At 38.9% G+C, this 20,884-nt stretch overlaps 1 protein-coding gene across 1 annotated transcript in view; it reads right to left on the bottom strand.

Moving 5' to 3' along the window:
- LOC126485140 (kinesin-like protein KIF14) overlaps positions 1-20,884 on the bottom strand; it is a 251,822-nt gene that overhangs the window by 170,964 nt on the left and 59,974 nt on the right. The window lies entirely within an intron of this gene.

Genomic DNA, 20,884 nt, shown 5'->3' with positions numbered 1-20,884 from the left:
ATACCCATTGAAGAGAGAGAGAGAGAGAGAGAGAGAGAGAGAGAGAGAGAGAGAGAGAGAGAGAGGAGGAAATACTATATGCAGATGACATGACAATACAGAACAGTGACCAAAATGTGGAACAGTTTGAGAAAAAGCATGTATTTCTGCAAATGTCACAGCTCAGGGGCTCACAGAAAATGAACTACAAATCTGAAGAGAACTATGTATGCAGTGTTCAGAAACAGAGAGAAATCTGTGCTTGTGGACGATATAAAGATGGACAAAGTAGAATCCACTGGATCTTTAGGCATTACTGCAGATAACAAGTTGAAATGGAAACAGCATACAAATTCTGTCTACGAAACTCAGCTCTATCATATTCATAATGCAGCAGCTTTCATGATACCCAGACGAACAGCTTCTGTACACACTATACCATGGTCACTCTGAACAGTACCTTCAGTATGGAGTGACGGTGTGGCAAAACACGAACATCGAAAAAACAAAAGATGAACAAGGGCTTATGAAACATGCACAAACTACTTTACAAATTTAATTTTTGCATCTTTGTACATATATACAACAACAACAACAACATACATCACAAAAGATAGTTCACAGTGGATTACAAATGCAAGTCTACACATCTGAACACACAGGGAAAGAATGATACACAAAGCACAACCCACTGACTGACAATGCTTGTAAAATGACCTTAGTACTAGAGTATCATATTCCCACAGTCTGCCAAAAAACCTGCATGACAGCATACATGACACTAACTTTCCAAAAAAAGCTCAAATATTATTGGTGTAAAAGCATTTTATTAGCATTAAAAAGTATTTACTAAATTAAATTTGTTTATATTGTTCTTTATGATCAGTGATATTCAGGAGTTTAATCAAAACGGTTCCCCTTCGGAAATAAGTGATAATGTTTGATACGTCTTATATTATACGCACATATATTTACACAATGTAATCCTACAGGATCAAAAACAAATTCCATTCAGTTGTCTCACCTTACATTTCCCTTCTCCCTTGTGTCAAGGTCCACAACACTACTTCTCCATCCAGATTGTGTACTGCCTTCTCCTGTCACCCTTCTCCAAATGAGGCGTCCATCTCCCTCCCTCCCTATCTCTTTTCCCCTACCCCCTCCTTTTTCTCCTCCCTATTCCCCTCTCTGACTCAACCTTCGTCTCTTTCTCCCTGTTCCTCTCCTTCCTCAGAAATCCTTTCTTCTTCTTGTGCAGCCACTGAGTCATTTCTCTTTCCCACTCCTACCTCGGGCTAGTCCACTGCTCCCTCCTTGTCTCATGTGTTCTTCCCTGCCTGCTCCCCATATCTATCAACCCAGGTAATTGCAACTTAATAATATGGATCACGGTGGACACAGTAATGTGTGGGGGTGTGCGTAGTAGAGTGTGAATGCGTGTACTTTTTACTAGAAAAACCTTAAGAGCTCGAAAGTTGTGTTCCACTAAGCTTGAGGCAATTGATGAATAAATCTTGCTACCAATATCACCAGAATTTGCTATTAAGATAAGGCAAACCTATCTTCAACCTGAAGGATGGTCTGAACGCCACAGTGCTTTGCTAGGCACGATCCTATTGTAGGTGGTATGTCGTTGCTTTTCTTCGGACTTTGCACTGACTTATCCAGCCTGTTACATGGAGACCTAAAGTTTAACAAGGATATTATTTTATATAAGGTCTACTTTTGGTTGACCGACCACCTTCTAGTAGGTCTATGTCCAAGGGCAAGGTACTGAACTATGATGAATGATCTGGCTGCTTACCAATTAGTTTGATTGCAATGTTAATCAAGTTAATCCCACTGCTACATTTTTGAAACAAATGCTCTGTGCTTTTGTGTGGAACAGTCAGTTCTGGTGAGAACTTCTGCAGAGCAATCTTGCTAATGCTATAGTAATTACTGTTTATGGAAAAGTGGCTTCAAAGAAAATGTAAATAAATTTTATCATATGTGACACTAGATAGTGATATTACTGTTACAAAATATGGTGTATAAGCACCCGAATGTTAATGTGTATGTGGTATTTGTTCATAATTATTTCTCAACAAAGGGTTATAATGCATTATACCCAATGCATTATACCTAAGTTTTCCATTTTTGGAACAGTGGGGCTGAATGGGAGCATTGAAATAATTGCAAGCACTTGGTTTTTAGGTTGACTGCCAATGAAATGACAGGCTAATTAAAAGAGGACTGTTTTTTTCTGAGGCTGAATTATACATACATCCCCAAGGTTACCCAAGACAGTCAGATGAAGACTCAGGTGGTGTACGTGAAAGAGAGAAAAATCCTGATGCAGAAGCAAAAGTTACAAAGTACTGTGATAGAGAAATTGTTATCAAAGAGGTAGACTACTATGACGTGAAAAGACTGGTTATGAAATATGCTTATTAGAATGTTCTCAGATATTTATCTGTAACTATAAAAATATAATTGATGATTCCTACATAGGGACTAAGGAGTCTAATGAGCCACTGTGTTCAACATCCAGCACCACCAGTTTCAATAATGTTCAGCTATTTTAATTGTTCTATGATCACATTATTAGGGACATGCTAGCTAATTATACAAATACTTACGCCCACCAGCATGGTGATATAACATTCAAGGTGTCAAGGGCCGAAAAAAGAGTGTTATTGACCATATTTCTTCTGATTGGTTACCACCCTCTACCAACACACAGAATGTACTGGGAAATGGGCAAGGATTGCTATAATCTAGCTGTCCCAAAAGCAATGTCAAGGAGAAGATTTGGGGGAAAAAGTGAATTATGGAAAGAAATTTCTTCTGAAGTGAAGATCACTAAACAATATTAATTAATTAGCAATCTTGGCTTCAGAAGAAATTTCTTTCCATTCAGTCAACAGTTTATTGACATATCTACACCTGCCACAATTTTTAACTATAGCATTTCCACAGCAGGATTGGACACACTTGACGAAATTACTGGAAAATATTAGGATTAATTTCAAAACAAAGAAATGGTACTACCAACTTCTCACTTTCCCCACTAAATGCTTTGCTGCTATACAGACAAACACAACAGTACAAGGAGAAACCATTGGATCTATCTGGCTTCACAAAGTATGTGGTAAACTGTCACTTTCAGAAGTACATCTCACAACAGTCACTTGTCCAACCAGTGCAAAATCTGAAAGCGTTACACAAAAGAGTGTTCAATGACCTGTGCCATGATGGACAAGACATTTGACTGTACCATTGGGCAATTTGCATCAGCCCCAAAGTCCTTCAAAACCACTGAGCTTCATTCGGAGAATGTAATGCAGTAAATAAGTGTGGAGAGATTCCTATCGTTTGTGCTGTCACTAGTGTTACCGAGGTCACCATAGGAAGTTAGAGAAGCAGGGTTTACGTTTAGAGTTCGAGAACCGGTGAAGGCCATATATACGTTATTGTTGTGCATAACTGTGTGTTATATTTATTTTTCGTAATTCTCATTGTGTGAGCTAGTTTTTCCCTTATTTGCTTATCTATTTCCTAGTGGTGTAATGAGAAAATAAGCTCTTTAAAATATTTAGTACGAAAATTAAATATGAATATAAAAAATACACATTTCTTTCTCACAATATCATACGTCAGGTACCTGCATCCACTCATTCCCACTACTCCATTTTTGGAACATCTGTTTTGTGTTACTAAATACAAGGTCTGTTCAAAAAATTCCAAAATTTCATCCACAAAATTTTTCTACACTTACCTTTTACTTATTGTACATGGTCTCCTTTGAAATATTCTCCTCCACAATTGATACACCACTCCCAACCCTGTTTCCACTTCCGGAAGCAATCTTGGTGGATCACGTGAAGCAACGCCTGCAGATTTACTTTTATCTTGTCTATCGTTTCAAATTTTCATCCCTTCAGTGGGTTTTTCAACTTCGGAAATAAAAAAAAGCCCACAGGGCCAGGTCTGGACAGTACAGAGGATGAGGCAAGATTTTGTTTTTTGCGCAACGGTCACACATGAACAGGGATGAATGTGCGGGTGTGCTAGCGTGGTGCAAGAGTCATGAATTGTCTCATAGGCACCATAACACCTACCAATAGTACCACTGATTAACAGTTTGTCCCTGTGGCATGAATTCACGAGGAGCTAATCTTTTGAAGTCAAAGAAAACTCTCAGCATTGTTTGACATTTGACCTGACCTGACGAGCTCTTTTTGCTCTTGGAGAACCTTTCCCAAACCATTCTAAAGATTGAACCTGGTCTCAACATCACAAACATTGATCTATAGCTCATCACCAGTTATGATTCCCTTAAGGAACATATCGTTCTCATTTGCGGGATCCAAAGGCTCTTCACAGAATGCGAGGTGAATGTCCTTCTGGTCTTGATTCATGAGCTGTGGAATAAACATGGCGGCAACACAATGCATTCCAAGATGCCTTGTCAGGATTTCATGGTATTATCCAACTGAAATGTTACATACTTTGGCAACCTCTCTAACATGCAGTCTTCGATTGGCACGCACAATTTCATTGATGTTCATACCATGAGCATCCTTGGTAGGCGTCTAAGGATGTCCTGAATGAGGGTCACCTTTGACTACCATCTGGCCACCTTTAAATCGTGTGAACCATTCGTAACACCGAGTACGGCTTAAGCACTCATCATCATAGGCTTCCTGCATCAATTGGTGTGTCTCTGTAAAGGTTTTCTTGAGTTTCATGCAAAATGTAATGGAGGGGCATTGTTCCTCTAACTGTCATCTCGAAATTCGCAAACTGTGTGACCCAACTTTCCACTCAATACAGCACTGAACAATAACTAACAGACATGCAACAATGAAACTTAACAGCAGTTAAACATAAAATACAGGCATATGCAAGGATGCTAACAGCATTTTGCTCCAACACACCATTGGCATGAAATTACAAATGTTCCAGAATTTTCTGAACAGACATCGTACATTATTAGAATCATGAAAATTGTATTCACGGGCTATCTGGTCTACCTATACACCAAACATAGAACTTAAAACAGGAATTCCTAAAAGATTTGAATGGCAAAAAGGATTAAGGAAAAGGAAAAGGAAAAAAAGGAAGGAAGCTTAGAGTCTGATGTCCTGTCAGTGACAAGCTCATTAGAGATTGAGCACAATCTCATGTTGAGTATGATGAAGTAAACTGACTGTATGAACTTTTCAAATGACCTATCACAGCATTTGCCTCAAACGATTTAAAAGAATCACGAAAAACTAATCTGGATGTTAATGGTACAAAAATTGCTTATTAAGTTCTGAAACTTCAAAGTGTAAAGTGTGTTCCACTTCACATGACAGCTCTGGACCAGTTGTTCCCATTTTGGGAACCAGATCCTGAACATGGATACAGCATTAACAGATGAACAAAGAGAATTATTGCATGTTTATTTAATGGTTTCAGAATGGCCTCTTGTACGAGTGTTAATAACAGGCAGATAAGAATGACTGAAAACAAAGAGAGATCTAATGACAGTTGCTACAGCTTACATGAAATTAAAGGATAAATAGATAAAACTAAAAATATGCTATTTCTACTGCAAGATACTTTATATATGGAATACCAAAGAAATTAGTAACTACTAACTAATAATCATCTTCTGGTGGGGTCACTCAACCTAGATACGTCAAGGGGGAGACAAAGAACAAACGGACATGTAGCATGGGGAGAACAGGAATAAAGGAAATTGTGTAATTGTGGTTATGCCAAACATCCTATGGTCATGAATTATTAAGTAAACTACTGCCAGACAAAAAACTGGAGGAGGAGGAAACGAACTTCAGGAGCTGAGATGATATGTAATTTTCTTTCAGTGACTTTGGCACCGAGTCAAATTTACAACTTAGCAGTACGAGTCCACTTGTCAGTATCTTGCTGCACATACTATGGCCTGGATGCATGCACTGACTAATTGGAAAACCTGTAAAACCATTCTAGCTAGCAAATTGGCCCACAACTGTTGTAACTTGTATTGATACCCTGGATACTGATGCCAGGATGGAGCTGACCTAGTCCCATATATGTTCTATTGGGACAGATCTGCTGGCCTCTGGAATACCCTACAGTGAGGACAATTGATGGACATACACACCACGTGTGAGCAAACATTGTCCTGCTGGAAAGTGGCGCCATGATATTAGTCACATGAGACATAACACATGATGACGCACAATGCCCATGACATATCGTTGTGCTGCCTGAGATCCCTCAACACTATTAGCTGTGACCTTAAGGTATACCAGTAGTTAACACCACTGTGCCTCTCCAAAAACTGGAATAATGGGATCTCTCCCCAGTCTGCCACCACACTAGCCAACAACGGTCATCTGGGCTAGTGCCGAACCGCAGTCTATTGCTGAACACAATGTGATGCCATTCGTCAAAAGGCTGTGCTTCGCAGTCATGACAACACTAAACACAGCTATTTGGGTTTTTCAGTTAATGGCAGCCTACACATAGGATGCTAATTTTCTAGTCCAGCTGTTACTGATCCCTGACAAGTGACAGGGGATGACTGAATGTAGCAGGGAATCCACTACATGTACTCAGATGGCAGACACAGATGTGAAGGGGGTAACAATGTGCTTGGTGTATAATATGGAGGTCCTCCCTTGTGGTCGGCAGACATGGTTGACCAGAACCTTGACGACAAGTATGCCTGCCCTCACAGTCCCATGCAGTCCAACATTGGGACACTGTCACTTCCAAATGCACCACAAATCTCAATATTGCACGATTCGACCACTGGCCAAATGGCCGACAATGAGCCCTTTTTCAAGCTCTGTTAGGTGCTGATTATGTTGTCTCTCATAAGGAGGTGGCACTTCTGTGTCTTTTACAGTGATCACTCAATACCTGACTCTGTAAATTGCCCCTTAAATGCCCTATCATGCCTGGTAACAACACTAAACATGAACACTACTAATGTACACTGGTGGTCGTTCCACTTGTCAAAGAACGGCAAGTCTAGTCTTTTACATACCTGCCAATGGCATGTGTATGTCTATGAATTTACATTGACATCCAGCCATGTCTTCTGGGCACTTTTGGTAAAACAATATAAAATTATTCGTAATTGTGGAACAGAGCTTTAAAAAAAAAACACACACAATTTTATTTGCTGATGTCATGTGTTAGTTGTAAGCAACAAGATTGAGTTACATATGGGCGCAAATCAACTCTTCTACTTTGTTTTAAATTATAACTTCAGGATAAAACTGAACAAATCTAGCATAGTTCCATTGGAGAGGGTGGGGATTATGTAGTCTGTTCAAAGATTACAACTGACAGTGATATAATCAAGCATTTTAGAGGGTTAAACTATTTCAGATGTTTGACATCCTACGATCAAGATGAAGTTCTAGGATATACACTGAATAATTTCAACTGATGCGTGGGCCTTCAAACAGAAAACCAACCAAAAGGACACACAACTGAAATTTTATGAGGTGATGACATGGTTGTGAGAATCTAACTGAATAGAAAGGAGATATCTATCGAAACAGTGGAAACCAAATTCCTAAGACAAGTAACTAGACATATGCTTAGAGATGAAATAAGAAATTAAGACACTGAACAGATATTCAAAATATTTAATACAAATGGAAAGATATAAGAATGAAACAGCAACTGGTACAAGCACCTCTTACAAATAGAAGCCCATGACAAATGCTTTGTTTTTATACACTAGCTGGTTGAGGATATGCTTGGTGCCTGAGGAAGAGGTGGGTGGATAACCCTGGAATACATATTTGAACAGGACTCACATGGTCCACCTTGAGGACAAAAAAGATAATAAACTAAAATAAAAAAGTCAACATGTATTTGAATATTACAATACTGATACTGCTAGGAGCATATGTCAGTTACCAATAATCTAAACTGTTTATATGACGGTGCAGCAGGAAGTCCTTGGTCCAGCACAGAAGCAGCATTTATATAAATGAAAATTTATTTTTGTTATGTTGGTGTATGTAACACAAGAATGTAGGTCAAGTGCAAAGTTGATCTGCACATTAGTTTTGTTTATATGGCTTTCTACAGTAGAAACAAAGAAAGCTTCATCATAGGTTTAAGAGTAGTCGAATCATAGCTGATAAGGAAAAGCTGAACGAAGCGAAAAAGAGCGTAAAGAGAGCAATGAGAGAAGCATTCAACGAATTCGAACATAAAACATTGGCAAACAATCTAAACAAGAACCCTAAAAAGTTTTGGTCATATGTAAAATCGGTAAGCGGATCTAAATCCCCTATTCAGTCACTCGTTGACCACGATGGAACCGAAACAGAGGACGACCGAAGAAAGGCAGAAATACTGAATTCAGTGTTCCGAAACTGTTTCACTGCGGAAAATCGTAACACGGTCCCTGACTTCAGCCGTCGCACGGACGCCAAAATGGAAAATATTGAAATAAACGATATCGGAATTGAAAAACAACTGCTATCACTTAGTAGCGGAAAAGCATCCGGACCAGACGAGATACCCTTAAGATTCTACAGTGATTATGCTAAAGAACTTGCCCCCTTTCTATCAGCAATTTATCGTAGATCGCTGGAAGAACGTAAAGTACCTAGCGACTGGAAGAAAGCGCAGGTCGTTCCCATTTTCAAGAAGGGTCATAAATCAGATGCGAATAATTATAGGCCTATTTCGCTTACGTCAATCTGTTGTAGAATAATGGAACATGTTTTGTGTTCTCGTATTATGACGTTCTTAGATAATACAAATCTCCTTCATCATAACCAACATGGATTCCGCAAACAGAGATCATGTGAAACTCAGCTCGCCCTATTTGCCCAAGAAATTCACAGTGCCGTAGACACTGGCGAGCAGATTGATGCCGTATTCCTGGACTTCAGGAAGGCATTTGATACGGTTCCGCACTTACGTTTAGTGAAAAAAATACGAGCTTACGGAATATCGGACCAGGTTTGTGATTGGATTCAGGATTTCCTAGAAGAAAGAACACAACATGTCATTCTTAACGGTTCAAAATCTGCAGATGTAGAGGTAATTTCGGGAGTACCGCAGGGAAGCGTGATAGGACCTTTATTGTTTACAATATACATAAATGACTTAGTTGACAACATCGGTAGCTCCGTGAGGCTATTTGCAGATGACACGGTTGTCTACAAGAAAGTAGCAACATCAGAAGACTCGTACGTACTCCAGGAGGACCTGCAGAGGATTAATGCATGGTGCGACAGCTGGCAGCTTTCCCTAAACGTAGATAAATGTAATATAATGCGCATACATAGGGGCAGAAATCCATTCCAGTACGATTATGCCATAGGTGGTAAATCATTGGAAGCGGTAACGACCGTAAAATACTTAGGAGTTACTATCCGGAGCAATCTGAAGTGGAATGATCACATAAAACAAATAGTGGGAAAAGCAGGCGCCAGGTTGAGATTCATAGGAAGAATTCTAAGAAAATGTGACTCATTGACGAAAGAAGTAGCTTACAAAACGCTTGTTCGTCCGATTCTTGAGTATTGCTCATCAGTATGGGACCCTTACCAGGTTGGATTAATAGAAGAGATAGACATGATCCAGCGAAAAGCAGCGCGATTCGTCATGGGGACATTTAGTCAGCGCGAGAGCGTTACGGAGATGCTGAACAAGCTCCAGTGGCGGACACTTCAAGAAAGGCGTTACGCAATACGGAGAGGTTTATTATCGAAATTACGAGAGAGCACATTCCGGGAAGAGATGGGCAACATATTACTACCGCCCACATATATCTCGCGTAATGATCACAACGAAAAGATCCGAGAAATTAGAGCAAATACGGAGACTTACAAGCAGTCGTTCTTTCCACGCACAATTCGTGAATGGAACAGGGAAGGGGGGATCAGATAGTGGTACAATAAGTACCCTCCGCCACACACCGTAAGGTGGCTCGCGGAGTATAGATGTAGATGTAGATGTAGAAATGTTGTGGAAGTTTCATTAAAATGTAAAGAAAAAAAAAAATCATCATTTCTGTTTAGTTACCATCACTTTTTTCAGTATTTATATTTCACCCAGGACTTTCCAGTATCAGGCCATGTGATTAAACTTAAGTGACATCACCACATCTGTGCTAACTAAGGTAATCCTTACATACCTGAGCTGCAACAGATGCTAAACAGTGACTGTTTTGCAATACCCTGGTGCAGGATACATGCTGTAATGTAATAGCAACTATGAACTTCATGTTTAGTCCGCCATGGACACAGTTTAGATTTTACTCCCATCACTAAAAGCTTGAATCTTCAAATTTCGGAACTTTCTGTACAATGTATACTCGATTTGCATGACCATTCAATAATAATTCATACTCATCTTACCAGTTCTTATGTACTGCCATTCTCTCATGTCTGACATAATTTTATTGCTACTTCATCTTTATTTTCCTTTTCGGTCTCCCTTTAACATTATGCAGTTTGTTATTTTTAATACCACTGGTTGCCTTTTCTGTTCTTATCCAGAACTTGCCTCACCCCTTAGTCAAGTAACTGTCAACAGTTGTCCATCAAGCTACTGTCAACATTTGTCCATCTACATTTGTATCCTTGATCTTTCATTTGCTAGTACTACCACTTTGGCCCTAAGATAAGCTGTACTTTTCATCCAAATTTAACCCTTGAATAGTAAGGGTGTGGCTTATATCCACTACCTTACCTTTTTACACACCTTGCTATAAATAAACAATGCTGATTTGCAACAATACAACTACTGTCTGTAATGGAAACTGGCAGCAAGACATATTATTACACAACAATGCAAACTTTTGAAGTCTACTAATAATGTTACATGAGCTTATAATTCAGTTGTTGGATACTGGTAAGAAATCCCAATTTATGCTGATACAAATGACCATTTAGAGCAAAAAGCCATCCAGGTGAAGATTTCAGTGCAGTTATGACACAAGCTTCAAACATATAGTTGTGCATTACACTAAAACCACAACCAACAGAAAGGTCCAAAACAGAATGGACTGGACAAATCTAATGTGCAACATTGGGTTGTTTCAGAAGAAAAATAGAAGAAGGCAATTTTAATGGAAAAAAAAACACTCAAGAGGACTAAAATGTGGTAAATATCCAGAACTTCAAGCTAAGGTTCTTTCCTGTGTGCGAGATATGAAAGATGGGATGCCTGTCTCATGGGAAATAATCCAACTGAAGGCTCTGGAAAACACAAGACCCTTAAACATGACACAAGGATCATTCCATTTGAGTGCTGGTTGTTGTCTGCTTATGCAAAGAAGTGGCCTTTGCTCTCTAATGACGTACTACACTAGCAGAGAGAATGTCAGTTGATTTACAGAAGAAACTGGTTAACATCCAGTGATACATCATCCAATTGCAAAAGTGTCATTCATACCTTTTTCATCAGGTTGGTGATGCTGACAAATTGCCATTATATTTTGACATGCTGAGTAATACAACAGTAGACACGAAAGGGGCAAAAAGTAGCCCATTAGCATGGACAAGGAATGAAAATATAGAACTGTGGTGTTTGTTGTTACAGCCAATGTCAGTTTGAAGATAAAAATATGCCCAAAGAAAACTTTTCTAAGGGTTTAGTGATTTGCTGCCAAGAAAAAGGCTGGATGACAACACAATTTCTTGTTGACTGCTTGTCTATCATTTGGAATCACAGACCTCGGGCACGGCTTGCTATCAGAGCCTTGCTAGTATTGGATGTTTTAAGGGACAGCTAACTGATGAAGTATAAGATAAAATTGCTGCACAGAAGCAACCTTGTCGTCATACATGGAGGAATGACTTCAGAATTACAGGTGCTAAACGAGGCCATAAACAAGCCATTCAAGGACAAACTCCAAAAAATGTATTCGGGTTGGCTACTGGTAGAACACAATACCCTTACACTATGTGATATATCAAGAAGCCGTCAGTCACCCTTCTGTGTGAGTGGATTCTTGCTCCACAGTCCTCCAAATCATCAGAATCCATCATCATGGGGTTCAAGAAATGCTGATCATTGAATGCACTAGATGGCAGTGAGGCTGACACAGTGGGGAGAGAATGGATAAAATACTTGGAGTGCAAATGATGAGAGTGAGCAAGATAAAATATGCTACCGACATGTTAGGTGCCAAAGAGTCATATGCCAGAACAAACATTTACAGTACATAACTACATCATACATGTTAAGTACAAGTAAGTTTTTGATAATTTTTTCCTCTCTGAGTGTGGCTTATTTCATGCAATTTCTTTTTTTTATTTCTCCCTCAGAGTTTAGAGGTGCAGCTTTTATGTGGTAGCGTCTTATTATCTGGCCAATACAATATACACTCTCAACCCCATGAACCATGGACCTTGCAGAGCTGGGACGGCTTTAGTGCCTCAAAGTGACACAGATAGCTACATTCTAAGTGCAACACAAACACAAGGCTGCCTATGGAGAGGTCTGAATGATTGACTTATCTGGTCTTTTAACATTAGCCAACATGGCCTAGTTGCACTGGTACTACAAACAAATGAAAGCAGCAAGAAACCATAGTTGTGAATTTTTCTGAGGGCATGCATAGCTGTCTGGATGGTTATCAGGAGCATGTGTCACCAGGAAAAAGATAACTGGCATTCTACGTGCCAGAGCGTGCAATGTTGTATCCTACATTGGGTAGGGAGGTTATGGAATTTAAAAAGAGAAATGGATAGGTTGATGTTAGATACAGGGGGAAATTGTGAGGTGCAGCAGCATGAAGAACAGGACTTTTGGTAAGTAAACGCTTATAAACAAAAAATCAAATAGGGCAATGTGAGAGAAGGTCTAATAATGAAGGAAAAACAGGAATGGGAGTACGCTACTATGACTAGCATAGTAAATCCATTATCACAGCCAAGGTGGACATGAAGCCAACACCCACCACAGCCGTACAAGTGTATCTGCCAACCAGTTTCACAGCTGGAGAGAATAAAACAACGAATAATGATAGAAAATAAATAATTCACATAGTTAAGGCAGACAAAAATTTGTGATGATAGAATGGAATACAATAGCAAGGAAAGGAAGAAAAGGAGAAGTAACAGCACGATACGGACAAGGGAAAAAGAAACTGCCTGGTAGAATCTTGCACAGAATGTAATTTAAACATTGTTCACATTTGGTTTCAGAATCATGTAAGAAGGCTGCATATGTGAATGGCTCCTAGACACATGGGAAGTTTCCAGATTGATTACATAATTTTTAACTGTGAAACATTTCCAAGGACAAATCAGGCCTCTGACCCCAATTTATTTGTAACGAACTGTACATTAAGGCTTACGAAATTGCAAAAAGGTAGGAAATTAAGGAAATGAGACCCAGATAAATTGAAAGAACCAGAGAATTATTGAGAGTTTCACAGTTTGACTGAAGCAGGGGAAGGGAATACAGTAGATGATAGATGGGTAACCTTGAAAGATGAAATAATGAAGGCAGCAGATGATCAAATAGGTAAAGGGACAAGGCCTAGTAGAAATCACTGAATTTAAATGAAAAAATAAATAAAGACTCAACAAATGAAGCAGGTGAAAGGGAACACACTAAGACTGACTGAAAGTGTAAATCGGCTACACAGGAATGGCTAGAGGACAAATGCAAAGTTATAGGAGCCTGTATAACTGTAGGAAAGGCGGATACCTCCTATAAGAAGATTAAAGGGATCTTTGGAAACAAGATAAGCAATTATATGAATATTAAGAGCTCATATCACAAGCCAGTGTTAAACAAAGAAGGAAAAGCTGAAAGGAATACAGAAGATGTTTCCAAAATACTTTTACAAACTTTGGGGACAGGTTCCTTATAACAAAACAAGGAAAAAGTTCATATAAACATAAATTCAAAATTCCTTTGTTTTCGAGTTAGTGAAAGTTTACAATTCAGGTGATTGGAGCTCATCCCAAACACACTCGTAATATACACTCAAAATGTCCTCCTCTTGCTTCCCAACTGATGATGGGAGGATGTATGGCCCTACCAGATAGCCATCTACAGTCAGCAGAAACAATTTTAAACTGATTCCAATGCCTAGCCCACACTGAGCATTGGGACTGCTATCAGCCCATACACACTGGTTGTGAAAATTCATTATTGAATCCCTTCCAAATGCCTCATTTATACACAGGACTGAAGGGATAAACAACGGACTGGCAGTTTGTGCAACAGACCACCAGCAAAAGTGCTCCCATGGTGGGGGATTGGCAGGCTGTAGACCCTGCAAACATTGAAAATGATAAGGATACACGAGTTTCTCGTGTAGTATCCTCCAGGCTGAACTTTGAGCTGTACTGCACACCAGGGCCACTTGTCACACACTGATACCCTGGCTCCTCATCAACAGCTCATAGAACATGAGCCTCCTGATCAGGCATACCAGCAAGACGTGGTCTTATTTAGTCAAAAGTCTGTAGTGATATAGATCCCGCCTCGGCAACACAATACACAGCAACAAAGGATGGGTGACTCGATAGTCTTCGGTCTGAAAATGCCATCTGATACAGTCATAGGGTTGCATGTCCATTACCAACCGCGTGGCCATACATAAAAAAATAATGTCTGCTTGCTCACAAAATGAATATTCTGCCAGGATTGCATGGAGCACTTTCAATTGACTCACTACCTATAGGAGAAGTTCACAGTGGACATGTTGAAGACAAGCTAGTGACAAAAGGAAACAAGCCTCCCTCGGGACACAATGTCATCTAAAATACAACGAATCAAATGAGTGCATATATACGTCAAGTAGTTGGGTTGTATCTGGAAAGCCACTGAATGTCAACTTTCATTGATAACTTGAAAACAAAGGATTTTCTTACGTATGTTTATATGAACTTTTTCCTTTTTTTTGTGTAAGGAACCTGTCCCTGGTATCTGTGAAAGTATTTTTTGAAACACTTTGTATTAGGGAGGGGGCTCTACAAGAGAAATGAACTTGCAGATAATATTATACAAACGGAAGATGAAGCAGATTAAGATGCAATGGGAGACTGATACTGCGAGAATTTGCCAGAGCACTGAAAGAACTTAAATCATAAGAGTAGATGACATTTCCTTAGAATAACTGAGACCCTTCAGATGACAAAACTATTCCACCTGCAAGGTACAAGAAATGGACGGAACACCCTCTCAAGCTTCAAGAAAAAGCAATAATTCTCATTCCAAAGAAAGCATTAGTTATGGTTGGAAACCACTGACATGAATTATTTACAGAAGAATGGAAAACTGCTAGAAGCTGACCTCTGGAAAGAGCTGCCTGGATCCCAGAGAAACGTAGGACCACACAAGGTATTACTGATCCTACAACTTATCTCACAAGATACGTTAAAAAAAGGAAAACCTACTTGAAGAAAGCTTTTGGCAGTGATGAATGGAATACACACTCAAACTCTGAAGTTGGCAGGGATAAAACACAGGGAGCAAAAGACTATATCCAACTTGTACAGAAATCGGACTGCAGTTATATGAGCCAAAGGACACAAAAGGAAAGCAGTATCTGAGAAGAGAGTGAGACAGTGTTGTACCATAGCCCCAACTTTACTCAATCTGCACACAGAGTAAGCAGTACAGAAAACAAAGGAGAAATTTGTATAAGGAATTACAAGTTTAGGGAAAAGAAACAACAGCTTTGAGATTTGCCAATGACATTGCAATTCTGCCATAGACGGCACGGACTAGGAAGAGTACTTGAATGGAATGACTTAAATGTCTAACGATGGTTGTAAAAAAGAGGAAGACATAGGAATACATCCAGCAAATAATTGACAACATAGGCTGAAAGTGCTACTCCGAGATGAACAGGTTGGCACAGGATAGGAATTCATGGGGGGCCACATCAAACCAGTCTGATGACTGACAACATAAAAAAAAAAAACTGAAATAAAATAAAAAACAAGCATAAACAAGAATAATACAAGGATAATAGAATGTGGTCAAATTAAATCAAGCACTCATATGGAAATTACATTAGGAAATGAGACACTAAAAATTGTGGACGCGTTCTCTATTTTGACAGCAAAAGAACTTATAACAGCCAAAGCAGAAACGATGTAAAAGACAAATTCGCCATAGTGAGGAAAGCATTTCTGAAAAAGAGGAATTTATTATTGTTGTTGTGGTCTTCAGTCCTGAGACTGGTTTGATGCAGCTCTCCACGCTACTCTATCCTGTGCAAGCTGCTTCATCTCCCAATACCTACTGCAACTTACATCCTTCTGAATCTGCTTGGTGTATTCATCTCTTGGTCTCCCTCTACGATTTTTACCCTCCACGCTGCCCTCCAATACTAAATTGGTGATCCCTTGATGCCTCAGAACATGTCCTACCAACCGATACCTTCTTCGAGTCAAGTTGTGCCACAAACTTCCCTTCTCCCCAATCCTATTCAACACCTCCTCATTAGGAATGTGATCTACCCATCTAATCTTCAGCATTCTTCTGTAGCACCACATTTCGAAAGCTTCTATTCTCTTCTTGTCCAAACTATTTATCATCCATGTTTCACTTCCATACATGGCTACACTCCATACAAATATTTCATAAACGACTTCCTGACGCTTAAATCAATACTCGATGTTAACAAATTTCTCTTCTTCAGAAACGCTTTCCTTCCCATTGCCAGTCTACATTTTATATCCTCTCTACTTCGACCATCATCAGTTATTTTGCTCCCCAAATAGCAAAACTCTTTTACTATTTTAAGTGTCTCATTTCCTAATCTAACGCCCTCAACATCACCCGACTTAATTCGACTACATTTCATTATCCTTGTTTTGATGTTGTTGATGTTCATCTTATATCCTTCCTTCAAGACACTATCCATTCCGTTCAACTGCTCTTCCAAGTCCTTTGCTGTCTCTGACAGAATTACAATGTCATCAGCGAACCTCAAAGTTTTTATTTCTTCTCCATGGGTTTTAATACCTACTCCGAATTTTTCTTTTATTTCCTTCACTGCTTGCTCAATATACAGATTGAATAACATCGGGGAGAGGCTACAACCCTGTCTCACTCCCTTCCCAACCACTGCTTCCCTTTCATGCCCCTCAACTCTTATAACTGCCATTTGCTTTCTATACAAATTGTACATAGCCTTTCACTCCCTATATTTTACCCCTGCCACCTTCAGAATTTGAAAGAGAGTATTCCAGTCAACATTGTCAAAAGCTTCTCTAAGTCTTATTAATTATTAATTTATTAACATTGTATATATATTAAATTATGAAGTATTTTCTGAAGATATTTCTCTTGAGTACAGCCTCATACAGAAGTGAAATGTGGATGATAAGCAGTTCAGATAAGAAGTGAAAAGAAGCTTTTGAAATGAGCTGCAGAAGATTGCTAAAGATCTTTGGGCTGAAGGCCACAACATCAACAACATATACTGCCACTGACATGTTATTACAGGCACTCCACTGACTTCCCTGTTCAGTTGTAATGCTGTATATAACTTTTGGAGAGTGAATTTCCCTGCAGCCTCTCTCTTCTGTCAGACAAATAAAATTTTGGTCCTGAAAGCTGGTGTTCATGAGCCACTACATTGTATTAACCAGTTGTTATCTAATAAAAACATCTTTTTTCTTTATTTATTTATTTAGTTCAAAATTATGACATAATGGCATGCACAGTGAAGTGTAGTAACAAAATATAAGGGACACTGCATAGTTAGAACACACCAGTAGACCCAGAAGAAGGCCGCTGCAACCATGGCCGAAACATTGGTTTTCTCCAGCAGTAGTTTTATACAGTATAACGTGGTACCATACCCACAAAACTTTTGTCGACTGACTCTGGCCGCAGAAGCCTATGCAATTATATTTAGTTTTAGTTCCATTAATGTTCACACCAACTGTTAGTGCACTGCATAAGTGTATAAAGCGACTTTCATATGTTACTGTAAATTATGACACGATGTCTTGTTTACTGTGCCACCTTTAAAAAAAGCATGTTTCAAAAGAATAATATTTATTAACTTTTAAAAATCTTAACTAGTTCCACAGCACTAAGAAACACATAGTACTCATTTTTTAGGGTGAAAAAAATAAAATAAAAAAAGAGTATAAACAACAACACAATGAAAAGCAAAGAGGCAAATGTTTTCACTTCGGATCTTATGCAGGTATCTCAAAACTTAGATCTGAAATTGTATGGGTGGTATGACATCCTAAGCTGAGTACTCCAAAATATCGAACTAATGGTGAGAAATGTATATTTAACTTTGTTTTAACATTAACAACTTATACCTTATACCAAGAATTTAAGCTTATAGCTACTGTCCAAATGGCAATTCCCTAACTGACAGATAATATTTGCAAGTATCTTCTGAATAATTCAGTGCTGTCTTCTCAAATTCTAATCTGCAAACAGCTGATGACCATAACATTTGTTAGCTCTATGTGACTTGAATAACCTATTTCTCTCAAAACTTCTATCCACAGCGATATTTTTTTTCCAACTGGAATGACACTTGTTCCAAAACTTCTGAACATTTTTTCAGCTCTGTGAGCACCATACTCTCTCACATGCATTAAAAGACTGTCATCAAGTTCATGCAACTAATATTTCATAGCCAACACCTGTCTGTGAATAGTGGTAAATTCTACTTTGGACACATCATGGACAAAGAGGAAAAAGCCTTAGTAGAGATGTAGATCAGATGAAGTCAGGAAAAAAGCTGAGCTCAATCAGAATTCAAACTTCAAATCTTTGAATTACTGGTTATTACTTGGACATTTGATTGATTAATAAAATGAAAAATAAATAAAAAAGGCAGAAAAATGGAAGGATGAAATACACATATGTAATCAGATCCTCCTCTGAATTCCCACCTTTGTTACATAACCAAAATGGTCACTATTTGCAAGTTAACAAGATCAAGAAAACAGTTTTTTACCACACATGAAGTGCTGCAGTTATAAAACAGCAGAAAATTGTTACTTATTTATTTCATAAAGAATGTGAGTGTTTAAGTTGTTAACATGTTACGCAGGTAAGACAGCACTCCTATTTCCTTTTTGGGAAAAAGTGTCATTAAGAAGCTGAGAATCAATAAATCCAGTTTAGATTCATCATGAGGTATGCAATTTCTGTTTCCTGAACTTCTTATTATGACAACCCGCTGCTGATAGTCTACTACAAAGCAATGTAATGTACTCTTTGAAGCCCTCATTGACAACACAAAGAGCTTCAAACACCAAGTGACACACTGTAATGGGGTAATCAATAAGTTTCCATTCAAAGACCATGCAGTCCAGAATTGATACACCAACTGGGCATCGAGGCAATCATTCCACTGATGCACCAGGTTGAAGATGTCTGTCTGGTGAAACACTGTGTCCTGCTGTGTAAAGAAGTCCACAACTGCCTGCTGCGCATTCTCATCTGACAGGTATTGTCGACCCTTCAACGCCATTTTTAAGGGACAAAAGGCACAATAATCGCATGGGGAGAGAGCTGGACTGTAGGGTGGGTGCTCGAATGTCTCCCACTTGAGTTGGCGTAACTTCAACATTACAACATCTGCAATAGAGGGGACTTACGTCACTATGAATCTGCAGCACCCCATGTCACACCATTCCACAATGGTGGTATTCAACAAATATGCTATCTCATATGCATTCTTCATTGTCCGATAGACATCTAATGACATTTGTCCTTCGGGAGCCAAGAAACCCAAAAGCCTGGCAAAGGTCTTGTAGTCAGCATTCAACATTTTAAGTGGCCAGTATTCATTGACCGATTGCTCTTCTACTGGCTTGTGTGCTGGTATGAGAGATCCTTCGGCGAAGGAAGGCGATATTGTGCAGTTCAGAGACAAGAGTTCTCCTCTGGCAGGCAAGAAAAGAACACCAGCATGCTAGTCCCATTTGGGTACATTTGGTTATAACGCAGCCACAACACATGATCTACATTAAGCACACACACACACACACACACACACACACACACACACACACACACACACACACACACACACACACACACACACACACATCGGTAAGGCACAAATGCCATACTGATCTGTTACCTATGTGTTGGTGATTATATACCCTCATGGAGTCGTGCTACATCACATATACACTGCAGTAACACCCTCAAATGGAAACTTTTTGATCACCTCTTACAAGCTGTCTCAATGATTTGGGCATTTAAATACAATCTGGTCATTATAACTCTGATGTGCAACCATAATTACCTGTAAACCAATGTATTTGGAGCCTCTGTATGTCATTAAAAAATAATAGCAGTAATAATTATGACAACAATAGAGTTCACTTCAAAATGATAAAAGCAGCAATTTTCAGTTAAAAAAAGTAACTTTAGCTTCAACTGTAAACAATGTGACTAAAGTAATGGTCAGAATGAGAGAGATTTCATAACTAGAGGGGCATGTCAAAAAACATTACATTTTATTGTCAAGAACACAAAACTGCTATGCAAAACTTCATTATATAAAAATTAAGACATCGTAGAATCACGACTTAAAAACTTTAACTACTTTGCATCGTAATGGTACCAACTTACTACAACTGGGGGGAGCAGAGGGAAGGAACTTGAAGGGGGTGGCATGTTATCAGTGATCTACTTTATCATCCTATTTATGTTACCAATAAATATGTAACCGAGCCTGCTGAATTCAGTGTGATAGCACACATTCCATTGTCAAGACAAAAAAATGTCTCGAGAAATTCCGATGACTTCAAATCTTTCTTGAGAAAAAGTGCTAACATATTTCCTCCCATTGTTAAATGTCAGTATTATTTATTAACGAAAAAAAAGCTGATAAACTATTGGGACTAACAGCTCTTAAGGACCTCACTCACCCAAGGTACAGTTAATACCAAATGGAGGGTAACCATCTAGAAATCAA

The sequence above is a fragment of the Schistocerca serialis genome, chromosome 6 (genome assembly GCF_023864345.2).
Source record: "Schistocerca serialis cubense isolate TAMUIC-IGC-003099 chromosome 6, iqSchSeri2.2, whole genome shotgun sequence".
NCBI classification, from domain to species: domain Eukaryota; kingdom Metazoa; phylum Arthropoda; class Insecta; order Orthoptera; family Acrididae; genus Schistocerca; species Schistocerca serialis.
The sequence above is the reverse complement of the archived record's forward strand: the minus strand, read 5'-3'. Positions and strand labels throughout refer to the sequence as shown.